This window comes from Petaurus breviceps, unplaced genomic scaffold (assembly GCF_028583685.1).
Source record: "Petaurus breviceps papuanus isolate PSGF00001 unplaced genomic scaffold, PetGlider_PUasm1.0 41, whole genome shotgun sequence".
Lineage (NCBI taxonomy): Eukaryota > Metazoa > Chordata > Mammalia > Diprotodontia > Petauridae > Petaurus > Petaurus breviceps.
The window spans coordinates 215,476-230,621 of record NW_027186320.1 but is presented as its reverse complement, the minus strand read 5'-3'; the positions used below and the strand labels follow the sequence as shown (position 1 = coordinate 230,621).

Below are 15,146 nucleotides of genomic sequence, written 5' to 3'. Positions count from 1 at the left end.
AATAAATGTGGTAAATTAAAAATAAACGAAATAATTCAAAATATATTAAATAATAAAATTTCATCTTATATATATGTATATATGTACACACATGTATATATATGTATATATATATATATATCTCCCATTCATGTTTCTTATGTTTTAATTTGGTTCAGGCCACATTCAGGCTACAGAGAGAAATTGGGAATGCTGCTGACTACATGAAAGCAGTGAGTTTTAAACCTCTGCTCTAGAAATTATTTTTATTTTGTCTTAAGACAGACTGAGTTTTTTTTTTTCTTTTTTGCTTTCCTTCTTACCTCTGGCACTTAGCCTACTCTCTGTTACAGATTAAGTAGAGCCGTTGACTGACTGAACCCTTTTCATATAATATTCAAGGTCACAATAGTTAAATTTTAGACCACAGAACCTGTGATGCCTTCCCATTTCAAAAATTCTAAGATTCAGGGAAATGCCTATAGATAGCTTTGGTTTGTTCATCTAAAAACTGCTTCTTGGTATCCCTCACCCATTTATCAGTTGAGTAGTGGCCTTTATTCTTATAAATTTGATTCAACTCTTTTTATATTTGATAAATGAAGCCTTTATCAAAGACACTTGCTGTAAAGATTGTTTCTCAGCTTTCTGCTTTCCTTCTAATATTTTTTCATTGGTTTTGTTTATTCAAAAGCTTATTAGTTTAATATAATCAAATTTATCTATTTTACATTTTGTAATGTTTTCTATCTGTTGTGTAGTCATGAATTATCCCCCTCCCTATATATTTATCCATTCCCCAAATGATGGGCATCCTCTTAATTTCCAATTCTTTGCAACCACAAAAAGAGCTGCTATAAATATTTTGTACTTATGGGTCTTCCTCCCACTTCTATGATCTCTTTGAGATACAACCCTAGAAGTGGTATTGCTCGGTAAAAGGTTGGGAAATTATTTATATGCCTTTGGACATAGTTCCAGATTACTCTCTAGAATGATAGTCAGTTCACAACTTCACCAACAATGCATTAGTGTTCCAATTTTTCCACATCCTCTCCAGCATTTGTCATTTTCCTGTTTTTTCATCTAAGCCAATCTGACCAGTGAGACACGATACCTCAGAGTTGTTTTGATTTGCATTTATCTAATCAATAGTGATTTAGAGCATTTTTCCTATGCTAGTAGATGTCTTTAATTTCCTCCTCTAAAAACTGCCTGTTCATATCCTTTGACCGTTTATCAATTGTGGAATGACTTGTATTCTTACAGAATTGACACAATTCTCTGTATATTTTAGAAATGAGGCCTTTATCAGAGACATTGGTTGTAAAAATGCTTTACCAATTTTCCACTTCCCTCCTAATCTTGGTTACATTGGCTGTGTTTGTACAGAAACTTTTCAATTTAATGTAATCAAAATTATCCATTTTGCATTTTATAATGCTCTCTCTTTCTTCTTTGGTCATAAAGTCTTCCCTTCTCCATAAATCTTACAGGTAAACTATTTCTTCCTCTCCCAGATTGCATACAGTATCAGCCTTTAAACCTAGATCATGCACCCATATATACTTGATTTTGGTATATGGTGTTAGATAATGATCTATGCCCAGTTTCTGCCATACTATATTCCAGTTTTCCCAGCAGTTTTTTCAAATAGTGAGTTCTTATCCCCCAAAACTGGGCCTTTGGGTTTATCAAACAATAGATTACTATAGTCAATGACTGCTGAGTCTTGTGTACCCACTCTATTCCATTGATCCACTACTGTATTCCTCAGCCAGTACCAAGTAATTTTGATGACTTTTGCTTTATAATACAGATTAAAATCTGGTATGGCTAGGCCCCCTTCCCTAGCATTGCTTTTCATTAATTCCCTTGATATTCTGGACCTTTTGTTGTTCCAAATGAATTTTGTTACTATTTTTTCTAGCTCTATAAAGTAATTTTTTGGTAGTTGCCAAGCAGTTTGTGGTCAAATAATGAATTCTTATCCCAAAGGGGAGGTCTTTGAGTTTCTCAAAATAGGTTACTATGGTTGTTGATTACTTGTCTTGTGTACCTAATCTATTCCACTGCTCCACCACCATATTTCTTAGCCAATAACAGAGAGTTTTGATATTTACTGGTTTATAATTTAGTTTTAAGACCTGGTCTTGCTAGACCACCTCTCTTTGTATTTTTCTGTAAATTCCCTTAATATTCTTGACCTTTTGTTCTTCCAGATCAATATTGTTGTTATTTTTTCCAGCTCTATTAATTTTTTTGGTAATTTCATTGGTATGGCATTGTATAAATAAATTAGCTTGAGTAGAATTTTGATTCTTATTACATTACCTCCAACTACCCATGAGGAACTGATATTTTTCCAATTATTTAAATCTGAGTTTATTTGCATGAAGTATTTTGTAAATGTGTTCATATACTTCCTGGGTTTGTTTTGGATTGGAGAATCCCATGTATTTTAAGCTGTTTACTGTTATTGTAAATTCTCTTTCTATCTCTTTCTGCTGTGCTTTGTTATTCCTATAAAGAAATTCTCATGATTTATGTGGGTTTATCTTATATCCAGCAACGTTACTAAAGTTGTTAATTATTTCAACTATTCTCTAAATATACAGTCATATCATCATCAAAGGGCAATAATTTTGTTCCCTAATTGCCTACTTTAATTCCTTCAATTTATTTTTTTCTTCTCTTATTGCTATAACTAATATTACTGGTACTATATTGAATAAAAGTGATGATAATGGGCATCCTTGCTTTACCCATCATCTTATTCAGAACGTATCTAGCCCCCTTTAAAGACAGTGCTTGCTGATGCTTTTAGTTAGATAATGATTACCATTTTAAGGACAGTTGCATTTATTCTGACACTAGTGTTTTTAGTAGGAATGGGTGCTGTATTTGACAAAAGTTATTTTTTCCCCTGCTTCTATTAAGATAGTCATATGATTCCTATTGGTTTTGTTAATGATATGGTCAATTATATTCATCAGTGTAGAGGACCACAAGCCAGTTGGACTCTGACTCTGATGGCTGAATAAGCCCTCTTAGCTGAGGAGCCAGCTATAGGGCCTGAATTGGTTCCCCATGCACCAGGAAGGAGCTGAAACACACAGGTGTGAGCATTGTGTCCTCGAGATAAGCAAGTTATACACCCCTCACTTGGGAACAAAGAAGTGTGCAGTGTCCTCAGGGGGAAACAATTAGTAATCATTCTACAAAAGCTTATATGTGGGGTAATAAAATTGGCTCTCCTTTCCACCACTCTCAGAGTCCTGTCTCTTTTGTGCACTGCCACTCTCTCTCTCATGCTCTGGGTAAGCAACTATTTTTCAGCCCTGCTGTGGGATGGTAGGGCTCCCCAGAGATCAGTTTCCTAATATTGGACCAACCCTGTATAACTGGTGTAAATCCCACTTGGTTATTGTGTATAATCCTTGTGATAGATTGCTGTGATCACCTTGATAATGTTTTGTTCAAAAGTTTTGCATCAATGATTTATTAGAGAAATTGGTCTATGATTTTCTTTCTCTATTTTAGCTCTTCCTGGTTTATGTAATGGCAGCATATTTGTGTCAAAAAAATAAATTTGGTAGGACTCCTTCTTTACCTATGTCTCCAAATAATTTATATAGTATTTTAGTTGATTGTTCTTTAAATGTTTGGTAGAATTCTCTTGTGAAACCATCTTGCCCTTGAGATTTTTTCTTGGAAAGTTAATTAATGACTTGTTCAATTTCTTTTTCTAAGAGGGGTTATTTAATCATTTTATTTAATGATCTGTTTATCGGGGTAATTTATGTTTTCTTAAATATAAACTTATTTCACTCAGCCTTTCAGATTTATTGACATATAATTGGGCAAAATACTCCTAAGGACTGCTTTAATTAATTCTTCAGTGGTGGACATTCCACCTTTTTCATTTTTGACGCTGGATAGATATTTGGTTTTCTTTATACATTTTTGAAAAGTAAATTAACCAATGAGTTATCTGCCTCTCTCTCTCTTTTTAAAATAAAACAGGCTCCTATAATTCTTTATTAGCTCAACATTTTTTTTTTACTTTCAATCTTGTTAATTACATTTTTGAATTTCAGTATTTCCAATGTGTGGGGTGGAGGGGTTCCTGTTGTTGATGTTTGCCTGCTGTACCACTCTGGGGTTCAGGATCTCCTGCTGGTTTTCCTTAAGGAGGACAGTTTGCTATTGAATTAATATGATGCTTTCTGTCTTGGACTGTGATCGCTTTTTATCCAAGTGAGAAAGAACTTTCCTGCTGATCTTCCAAGTTTCTTTGACTCAGAAATAGATTTATCTTTTACTTTTGCTGGTCTTGATATTCCAGGATTTATTTTGGGGCACAATTTTTTAGTTATTTGGAGGTGAATATGGGAGAGTTATGGTGATTTACTGCTTACTCTGCCATCTTGGCTCCTGGTAAAACTTATTCTTTAAAAATATGAGTAATCAGCGTAATTTATTCTTGAGGAAGTCATTCTGGTTTTAATAAGCTATCACATTAGATCATATTTTCTTTTTAACAAGAACATCAGTTAATTATTTATAAACAAAACTATGTTGGGATTTTTCCAGGAATAGAAGTCAACTTCACACATTTATAATTTTCAAACTATGGTCTTTCTCCTTTTTTTTTGATGGGGGCCAGGTTTTTTAGTGACTTAACATGTAGTTCATATGGTATTTTTGCAAAAAAAAAAACCAATAACAACTGTATTGCATCTATATATAATAAGAGGTAGAGATCATACAAGCCCATAATTAATGTTTCTATTTCTTCACTTAGGATTTCTTTTTTTCAGGGTTTACTGTATATGGAGAGAATATATCAACATCTTGGGATAAGTAATTTATTTTTCCTAAATTTGTGTCCATGTAATTTCTAATCTATTCATCCCCCTCACAATTTTACTGTCAGCTATTATTTTATCTTGATTAAATAATCCTATTTTTATGTAGTCTATCCTTTTATGTCTATAAGCATGCTCCCTGACTCTTACTGCAGATCCAACCACTGATCATTTGCAACACCATACTCTGAAGCTTTTTTTTTTCCCATTCTATTATGCTAGCCTTGAAAGATAAATAATAGAAATAAAAACATTGTTCAAAGTATATTGTGGATGGAGTGTTATTTTGTTTAAGAAGGAGATGAAATTTTCTGTTTAGTATTACAAGTTATGCTTATATTCTCAAGGAAATGTACATTGATTCCTATTTCTTTTTCTTAGAACCTATTGAATAGCTTGGAAAATGTTAATATGCATGTAAAACTGTAAAAACTGGGGTTTGGGAACTCCCACCATTTGGAATAATCTTTTCCACTTATGGGGGTGTAAGGTTCTATAATTGTAATTACTTTTCTAGGATGGGTTCCAAGAATTTCTGATATTCTACCCCTGCTGTGATCTATTATCATCTCTTCAACCAAGACACTCTTCACTAGTTACCAGAACTATTGAGGGAAATGTCAGATGTTTAAGATAATATTCCATTCTCATATCTGTGGTATTAGATCTGTGCACCACTACTGGATTTTTATATTTTTCTGCCAGTGTGGAAACAACACTGCATTATACGGGAAATACCAAGGTTCTAGGATTGTTTTGTATCCTCTCAAGAAAAGTAAAGAGTAAATGAAAATCAAGTCCTCAGCCGATTTTCCAATTTGCCGATTTTGCTAGGCCCTGAAGTGTTATACTCAGTTTTGCTGGGTAGGTGATGCTTCATATTAATCTTAACTCTTTTGACTTACAGAATATCATAATCCAAACCCCCATATCCCTTAAAGTAGAAATTGCTAATTCTTGTGTTGTCTTGTTTGTGTTTCTACAATACTCAAATTATTTCTTCTTGATTGCTTGTAATATTTTCTCCTTGACCTGGGAACTCTAGAATTTAGCTATACTGTTCCTAGAAGTTTTCTTTTGCAGATCTTTTTCAAGAGGCAATTGATGAATTTTTTCAGTTGATAATTTACCCTCTTGCTCTAGAATAGCAGGGCAGGTTTTCCTTGACAATTTCTTTTTTTTTTTTAAACCTGAAAATTAAATGTAGTTTATTTCAATGTACATAAAATTAATCCAGTTCATACAGGATGTCCTTTGAGTTATTTCTGTATTGATGAAAAGCTCTGCTGAATTATTAGATTCTCTCTTGAAGTCCCTATCATACCAACATCACAGAATATGCTACTGCAAGGTTATTACCTGTCTAATGCATAGATGCAAAGAGATTCTTTTAATAACTTGCTGTATGACCAGAGAGGTATTAGAATCTTGGACTCCTAGTCTAATTCTCTTTTCAGTCATCTCTCAGTACAAGATGAAAGTTATAAAAAATAAATATATTAAAGAACATACTCCAACATTTGTTTATTATTACTACACAGAGCAGATAAATTCAAAGAATAATCAATTAACAAAACTTCACTGACAAATATAAGGCTGAAAAGTGAATGTGTCTTCAGATAAGGTCCCTTCAGTCAAAAAGAACAAAGTTCAAAACAGGTGATGTTCAATCCTGCTTTCTCAATACTTCATAAATGAAATTTCCTACTACTTGTGTCCATTTCTCAGGACTTATGAACCCATTCATATTCTCCATATTTAGAATCAAAGGTCCCTTTTTGAAGAGATCTCAATTTTAAGGTAAAACGAAGTCCAAACTCCTGAATTCCCACTTTCTTTTCGCTCTTAAAAAGGTACCTGTGAAATCTGAAAAAAGATGTAATCCCACTGATTATGAAATGTTGCAACTTGCCTTCCAATAAACTGAGGATCATGGGGGAAGAGAGAAGCAAACATACGTCCAATGGAATGGCCCAGTATTGTTGTAAAGTTATTCAGGATTACTTCAGGGGAATGCTGAGTGGGTTCTCCTTTCCTCTTTATCTCTTTGCAGAGGCAGACACTGATCATTCTAAAGTGAGCAGTTGGACCATAAGGTAAAAGACTTAAAACAAGTCCGTTTGGTATTTTACGATCTTCATTGATATAACAGTCAGATCTGTGAAATCTCAAGAGATACACTGGGGGATTATTCTTTTCAGAGCTAGTCCTCTTCGGTAATAAACATGTGAGTTTGGTATAACAGTGGACAGCTGTTCGCAGAACCTCACTGTTCTCCCACGAGGTCTGTCTGATGTGGTAATAAGAATCTTGGGAGAAGTCTGTCTGCTGAAATGAGATGCAAATTCATCTGTACCTTCATCTTAAGCAACCTCTTCATCATTAGGATCGACTACTGTCTCATCATAAATCCTCTGGTTTTCGATGGTCTTGGGCACTGGTTTTGGTGGTGCCTTATCTCCAAGTGCCTCTCTCTCTTTTTTAAGTTTTTTTTTTTCCTTAGCTGCCAGTTTTTCCTTTTGCTGCTGCTGCTTCCAGCGCACAAACATGAAGTGGCACTGCTGCTTGTTCTTGATCTCCAAGATGCTGAAGCCCGGCGGGAAGGCCGTGGGCCACGGCTGGGTCTGCCCCGGAGACCCCCTCTCCGTCGCCCCATTTTCGGGGGCCTCCCGCGGGTCCTCGGCCGGAGCTTTCCGCTTCGCGCCCCCCTCCTTCCCCCGTTCTCTCCTCTGGCCCCAGCTTCCCTGCTAGGCGCCATGCTTAGGCCTCTGGCCCCACATGCACTTCTGCTTCCGGGGTGCACTTCCGGGTCACCAACCTAGTCTCTGGGGCTTGGAGAAGAGGAGGGAGAAGGAGTAGAGGGGGAGGGGAAGAGAGGGAAAGGGAGGAAGGAGGGGAGAAAAGAGGAAGAGAAAGTAGGGGGAGAGGTGGAAAGAAGAGGAAAAGAGAGAGCAAGAAAGGAGAGGTAAGGAAGAGAGAGGGGGCTGAGGAAAGGGGGAAGAAGGAGAAGAGACAATTTCTTAAAAGATGATAGCTAGGCTCTTTTTTGTATCATGGCTTTCAAGTGGTAAAATATTTTTCAAATTATCTCTCTTGGATTTATTTTTGTAGGCCAGTAGGTTTCCAGTGAGATATTTCACATTGCCTTCTATTTTTTCATTCTTTTGGATCAATTTTTTAATATCTTGATTTCTCATAAAGTCATTAGCCTCCATTTGATCCAATCTAATTTTGAAGGAATTATTTTCTTCAGTGAGCTTTTGAACTACCTTTTTCATCTGGCCAATTCTTCTTTTTAAGGGATTTTTCTCATTGCCTTTTTGAACTTCTTTTGCCATTTGAGTTAGTCTAGTTTTTAAGGTGTTATTTTTGTTTAATATATTTGAGTCTCATTTAGCAAACTGTTCTCTTGTTTTTCATAATTTTCTTGTATCTCTGTCATTTTACTCCCCAATTTTTCCTCTACTTCTCTTACTTCATTTTCAAAATCCTGCTTGAGCTCCTCCATGGCCTGAGACCAATTCATATTTTTTTTCTTGGAGGCTTTTGATGTAGGAGTTTTGACTTTGTTGTCTTCTTCTGGTTCTATGTTTTAATCATCTTTGTCAACAAAGAACAATTCCACAGTCTGCTTTCTCTTCCTCTGTTTGTTCATCTTCCTTGATTCTTGTATTTGAAAATCAAATTTTCATTTCATTCTTGTCATTTCATATGTAATTACTTGACTTTTGAACTCTTTGCCATGATAGAACTCTACTTCAAGAGTGGAGAGTGCTGTGTCCCTTTTCTCTGGCATTTTGCACAGCTGTTGTCTGAGCCTTTTCTAGGTTCAGAACTTTTAAGAGGATGCCTATCCACATCCCCCACAATCTCTTCAACACCAGGACTCCTCACCCCAGTATTGCCACCCAAGAATATGAACCATATCCAAGGAAGATAAAGCAAAAATATCCTGCCTCAGCACTAGCAAAGATATTCCTGCATTTGTCCTCTGATCAGCCTCTTATTCCCCTTACTATCTGTGGGCATGGAGCTCTTTAAGTAGATACTGCAGCCACCTCTGCCACTTGGGGACAGGGGCTGGACAGCACTCTTCTCTCACCCAGGTCCAACAGAGTTTCTCCATTTTACTCCTTTTACTTTCTCTTTGATATTTATGAGTTGAGATGTGGGGAAACTGCCACAGCTGTCAGTTTTTTAGTCCCTTGAAGTCTTCTCTGACCTGTCTGTGCTGCATGTCTGTGCCAATGTGGCCCACATAGCACTGTGTTCTGCTCCCAGTCCAATGTGATAGACTCTTTCTGTTGCCCTGCCAGGCTGTCTTCAGCATAACATCTATTTCACTCTTGTCTTTTTATGTGTAATATATACCTAAAATTTGTTTAGATTCATTTTTTATAGGTACTAGAGGTGGTTGGGTTGTGAGTTCAAGCAATTTCCTGCTTATACTTTGACATCTTGACTCCATGATCAAGGTAATAAGATCTTCTGGGAAGGGAGAATGATAAATTCCCTTTCTTTTCTTATGCAATCATGTAATGTTTATGAGCAAATATATTATTCTCTATAACTTTTAGGTTTATTTTATTTTAGGCGAATGAGTATTTGCTTCAGTGAGGTATGAGTATTGCTAATCATATTCCCAGGAATTGTCCTGAACCCTCTTTGTAACATGGTAATGTGTGTGGACATACAAATTTATACATGCATATTCACATTTATATACATGTAATGCACATATACATATATACATTCATTTATGTAGATAGCTCTATTATCCATCTTTCTCTCTATCTATACACATACACTCCTTTGAAATAGAACAGGAGAAGGAAACAGAAATTCAAAATCCTGACAAAATACTCACAGTTTCCTTTAACATCATCACCTTTACTCTCTCCCTCAAATATCTAGATATATAAAATATGTTAAATAATTTAAATTAATCCTAATGTTTAAGGAATCCCACTGTTTCAATTTCTCCATGTACCCTTCATTGCTGGTTGATGTACCAGAGTTCTGTAACACAAAAGGGTCTTCTGAAGAGTGACATTGTAGTCCCAACACTGATAATGTTCAAGAAAGTGTAATAAATTTAAGAATTCCGATTGTTGATTTTTTTTTTTACAAATGATGTTCTATTTCTGCTTTTATTGCCATCTTTATTCATTCTTCTCCAGAAGATTTTTTATTTCCTGCCCATGATAGCAATTGATAAACTTCTATGTGAATGTGGGTTAGTTGGAAAGAAGGACCAGAGACAGAAGGTTGAAATGCTAAGCTTTTAAATGTTTTAGAAAGGAACTTTAAGGCTATTTAGATCCTCAGAACATAATTTACAAAGGTAATATACAAAAGTATATACCTTTGATCATAAATTTCTGAAATTCTTTGGAATTTTCCCCCTTTTTCCTTTATAATCATGGTTTTTATCTTCAAGCTTTCCTAATGTATATTTTTTTTATTTGTTTAAATTATCCTACCTTTTTTAAAATTTTCTCTTCCTTAACTTTTGTTCTAAAGAAACATTGGGAGATGGGCATTTTGTAGCATGATATCATGATCTTTCTTCATTTTCTTCTTTTTTCTTTCACATTTTCAGTATGTTTTCAACAGTTAGACCTCAGGCTCACTTGATAAAAATGAAAGAAAGAATCTGTTCTCTGAGTGAAGCTATGATGCATTGATCCTGTTCTTAACATTATCTCCTGTTTCAGCATCTCCAGAGGCTTCTAGAGCTTTTTGAATCTTTTTCCAGTTCAACTGTGATAAACTCTAAGGGGGAATTTTTTTTTTCCTTATTGTTCTTGAACTCTCTGAAAGTCAGGAGCCTTAAGGGTAATTTCAAGTTCATGATTCATGAAGTGAGTGAAGGCAAGTGAATTTTGTGGACAAATGACTATAAATTTGTAGCCTTTTACTCCCTGCATTTGGTGTGTGTGTGTGTGTGTGTGTGTGTGTCTGTGTGTGTGTGTGTGTCTTAACTTCTGCCAGCATCTTCTCCAACATATTGAATCTAGGCATTAATATGCCTTATTTTGCCCTTTCTTTCCTTTTTGAAGTCTATTATTGCTTCCATTTCTTAAGGTAGTTATTTTAACCCATTCTCAAAAGCCTTTTACTGTTGTCAAACACTGGTTTGTCATGCATTTTAAGTACCCCTTAATAAAGTGATTGTAGTAAATAACAATGAATTAACCTATTTAGATTTTTATTCTGGGAATATTCAGCACTGTAGAAATGTTTTCATTTTTTCAAGAATTTTTTTTTTAATTTGAATACATGACTTCTTCCACCATCTATGTTGACGGATAAACTAAGCAAGTAATTTATCGGAAACTTTTTAATTATGTTTCCAAACTTAAAAATAGGATGGTGACTTTAGGCATGGAAGAGAGTAAAGTTTGAAAGAAAACTGACTGAAAAAAATCTAAACTTCAATCATCTGTTGATTCTGATTCCCTATTTTGTTCTACATATATTTTTTTTTCCTCTTAGATATGTGTATAATTCCATCTTCCCATTCTTTCCCTCTCATAATTGTTGGAATTTTCAGTTCTAAGGGGAGCTTACTTAATGAGTTCAAATGGTCTTTTGAAAAACTGTTAAAGACAATAGTACTAGATAATAAATCAGAATATTTTTGCTACCCATGAAATGAAGGCAACTTACTTGTCTTTTTTTTTAAGCAATTGGGGTTAAGTAACTTGCTCAAGGTTACACAGCCAGTATATTTCTGGGTGTGGTGCTAAGTCTCTGAGCCTGGATTTGATCCCAGGTCATCCTGACTCTGGGGCCAGTGCTCTTACTCACTGCACCACCTGGCCACCCCTAAGCAATTGGGGTTAAGTAACTTGTTCCAGGTTACACAGCCTGGTGTTTCTGGGTGGGTGCTAAGTGTCTGAGCCCGGATTCAATCCCAGGTCATCCCGACTCTGAGGCTGGTGCTCTTACACACTGTGCTACCTGGCCGCCCTCTTGTCCTTTTTTTTTTATTCCACTAAAGGAAGTAGACTATTTTAAGAATAGGTCTGGTACAATTTTCCAGGTTTAAAGGTTCCACTTCTTTTGCTTTGTTATATGCTAATTGAGGGGATCTGAAATGACCTGAGACATTTCACCTTAAATTACAGTTTAAGACTTACAGCTCATTACCCTAGAGGAACTTCTTTTGCAAGATTCTGAAGTATTCTGCCTTCAAATTTAGCCTTTTTATTTAATGAATTATTAAAGGAATTAACACAAAATCCAAACCTAAAGATATTTCAAATCAATGATTTCTCTAAATCTCCACATTTATGCCCATATTATTTTGGGTTTAAACATTTTTTTTCACAAAAGTTGAAAATGTAAATAGATCAGTAAACAGCTCTATTATTTAAACTTAATTATACTGTTTCTTTGATTTGAAGATCTTTCTACCTTCACTGCTGATCCTAAACAACAGATGAGATTATCCCAAACCTTGGAAATAAAAGTTATTTTACTACCCTTAGATTAATTTTTAGCACCTTATTATATACACAAAGAAAGCCCAGTGGCTAGAGTGTGGGTGGGGAGCCTGAAGCCTCGAGGCCACCTGTGGCCATCTGGGGCCTCAATAGTGTTCCTTTGACTGAATCCAAATTCCAAATGTAAATTCAAACTTCAGATTCAGTCAAAGGGCCACACTTGAGGACCTAGAGGACTACATGTGGTCTTGAGGCCACAGTTTCTCCACTCCTGCTAGAGTATGAAAGTTGGTGTCAGAAAGACCTCTGCTTGAATCCTGCCTTGCACTTTTCCTAGCTATTTGACTCTAGACAAGATACTTAACCTTTCGCAGCCTCGGGTTTTTAATCTCTAAAATGATAACAATAAAAGCAGATACTTCACAAGTTTTTGTGAGGTTGAAATAAGTTAACATGTGTATGATACTTTTTAATTCTTTAAATAATATGTAAATATTAGCTACTTATTATTATTATTATTATTGGATGTTGTCATGGAATACGACATTTATTTCTTAGCAATTGATGATCTCCTCTAATACTTGAACATTTCTTACTTTGCTGTTACTTTGCCTTTTACCTTCCTAAATTCCCCTTTCTATTGCTCAAAATTACACCATCACCATCAACAATACTAGAATTGTTTTTATTCTTATGATTAATTCATTTACATAAACAATATTAAGCAAACAAATATATTTAAGATGGACAAATGTCATCATATGCCATATAACACAGAAGGTTTGAACGCTTAAGGATACAGTGGGCTAAAGAAAATCATCCAGGTAACAGTCAGTGAGGAAAATGCTTAAGTTCCATATCTACAGTCAGAGAGTGGGAAGAGGAAAAAATTTCATGGCCTAGTGGAACTAAGACTGTGTTTAATCAAGAGAACTGGGTGTGAGGACAAGTTCTGACATTAGTTCTATGACCTAAGTCAAGACATTGAACCTTTCTGTGTCAGTTTTCCTATTTGTAAATGAAGGGGATGGGGAAGAGGAACTGGTAAATCAGAAAACCTTTGAACTATCTGGCAGCTGTAACATTTTATAATATTATGGTTGGTTTCATTCTTGGGCTCTTTAATAGAGGTGTATTATGCCAATTCTTGAGTGTTACTTTCTTATCCCAGGAAGCTCTCTTGTCTAGATTCCATTCTGGCACAGATATGGTCTCACCCTAAATCTTTCATTCTATTTTTATACTATCCTAGTATATCCATAGAAAAAGAGAAGGTTGATGAAGAGATAAAGAGGAAGAGGAAGATGTCCTTTAAAAAAAACCCTAATCTCACTTCTACTTAAATTATCTTTTCCTTTTAAGTTTAAATTATCATTTTATATACTTTTGATCATATGACACAATTCTAAATGGGAATCCTTATAAATAAAGGCATAAGAAATAGTCCCAAGCATTGTGTAATTTTTTAACTAAATCATCTCCCTAACAAAAAATGGTCTGATATAATGTTAATCTCTACTCAGTTGATTATACCTTTTCTTTGTCTTTTCTTGTACATAAAAATAATGAACATGTGTGGCCACATGTGGCCTCGATGCTGCAGGTTCTTCACCCACACTCTAGCCACTGGGCCTTCTTATTGCCTCAAGATTATTATTATTTTTTTTTTATCAGATAGAAAACGTGTAGTAAAGATGTGAAGTACAAGGGATGATTGAGATCTATTAACAAAAAGGAAACGTGATACTTTTCCTACTCAAATTAGGCATAGACTAAGGTGCCAATGTACTTCATTAAACAGAAAGTCATTTATCTAGCAGAGAAACTAAAATACAGCTGTTATAAAGCTCTAGGAATCTGAACAAAAGTGTTTACTAGCTCATTTTCTACTCCTCCATCCCAGAAAAAAGCGTCTCTCTAGTTCTTAAAGTTTTGGGGCATACGTCTGATAACCCCAATGACTTGGAAAAAAGAACACCTTCAAAGAAGAAAAAAAAATAAGAAATGAAACAAATGCTCTTTGGACTTTGTCTCACCTTAAAGAAAAAAAAAAACTACATTTATTTCCTTTCCTGATGCAGTCTAATGGATGCCTGGGGGTGTTGGACATATGCTCTCAGTAAATACAGTGGAACATCCATAACGTGGGCTGGCAGAGTTCCTTTAGGCTAATTTTAGCTTATGGGAAAACTGCTAGGCTTTGCATTGACCTTTTTCTCTTGCAGGCAAACACCTGGAGGCCATTTCTTGCAAATGATTTTTTGCAGATCAAGGCTTGCATAGCGGCACATTGGATGTAAAATGACCATCATTTTCATTAGGTTCAGAACTTGTCTTTATGTTTGACTACTAAAAGAATCTTACTGGACAGTTTCCAGGAGCTGTGAAAGCAGCAGGAGAAATATACTTACATATATCATTCCTGAAGCTCAGAGTGAATGATGTTGTACAAAACTGTCAAGGTTGTATATTAGAAACCACAAAAAGATGTCATGAGCTATCTAAACCAATGCAGCAGTGGGGAAAAAGAAGCCCCACTATAATATACTAGATATGTGACCATTTAGCCCTTAGTTAAGGATCAGGGGCATGGAGTGGAACTCACTACCTCCTGAGAAAGTCCATTCCACTAGTAGCCAATTTTAATTAGTAGGAATATTTTTTTTTCCCTGAAGTTGTATGCAATCTGTGAAAATCAGTTAGTTGAAATGACTCAAAAGTGAATTTCAAAAGTGAAGGAGCCTCAAGAAGAATTAGATACAAATAATTCTCTGACCTGGCAACAAAAGTAAAGGATAGGGGAGAGAGAGAGAGAGAGAGAGAGAGAGAGAGAGAGAGAGAGAGA

At 35.4% G+C, this 15,146-nt stretch overlaps 1 pseudogene; it reads right to left on the bottom strand.

Annotated features, from left to right (window-relative positions):
- Positions 1–6,024: 6,024 nt before the first annotated feature.
- On the bottom strand, positions 6,025–7,608 carry LOC138171032 (ribosome production factor 1 pseudogene; annotated as a pseudogene).
- Between the last annotated feature and the right edge of the window lie 7,538 nt (positions 7,609–15,146).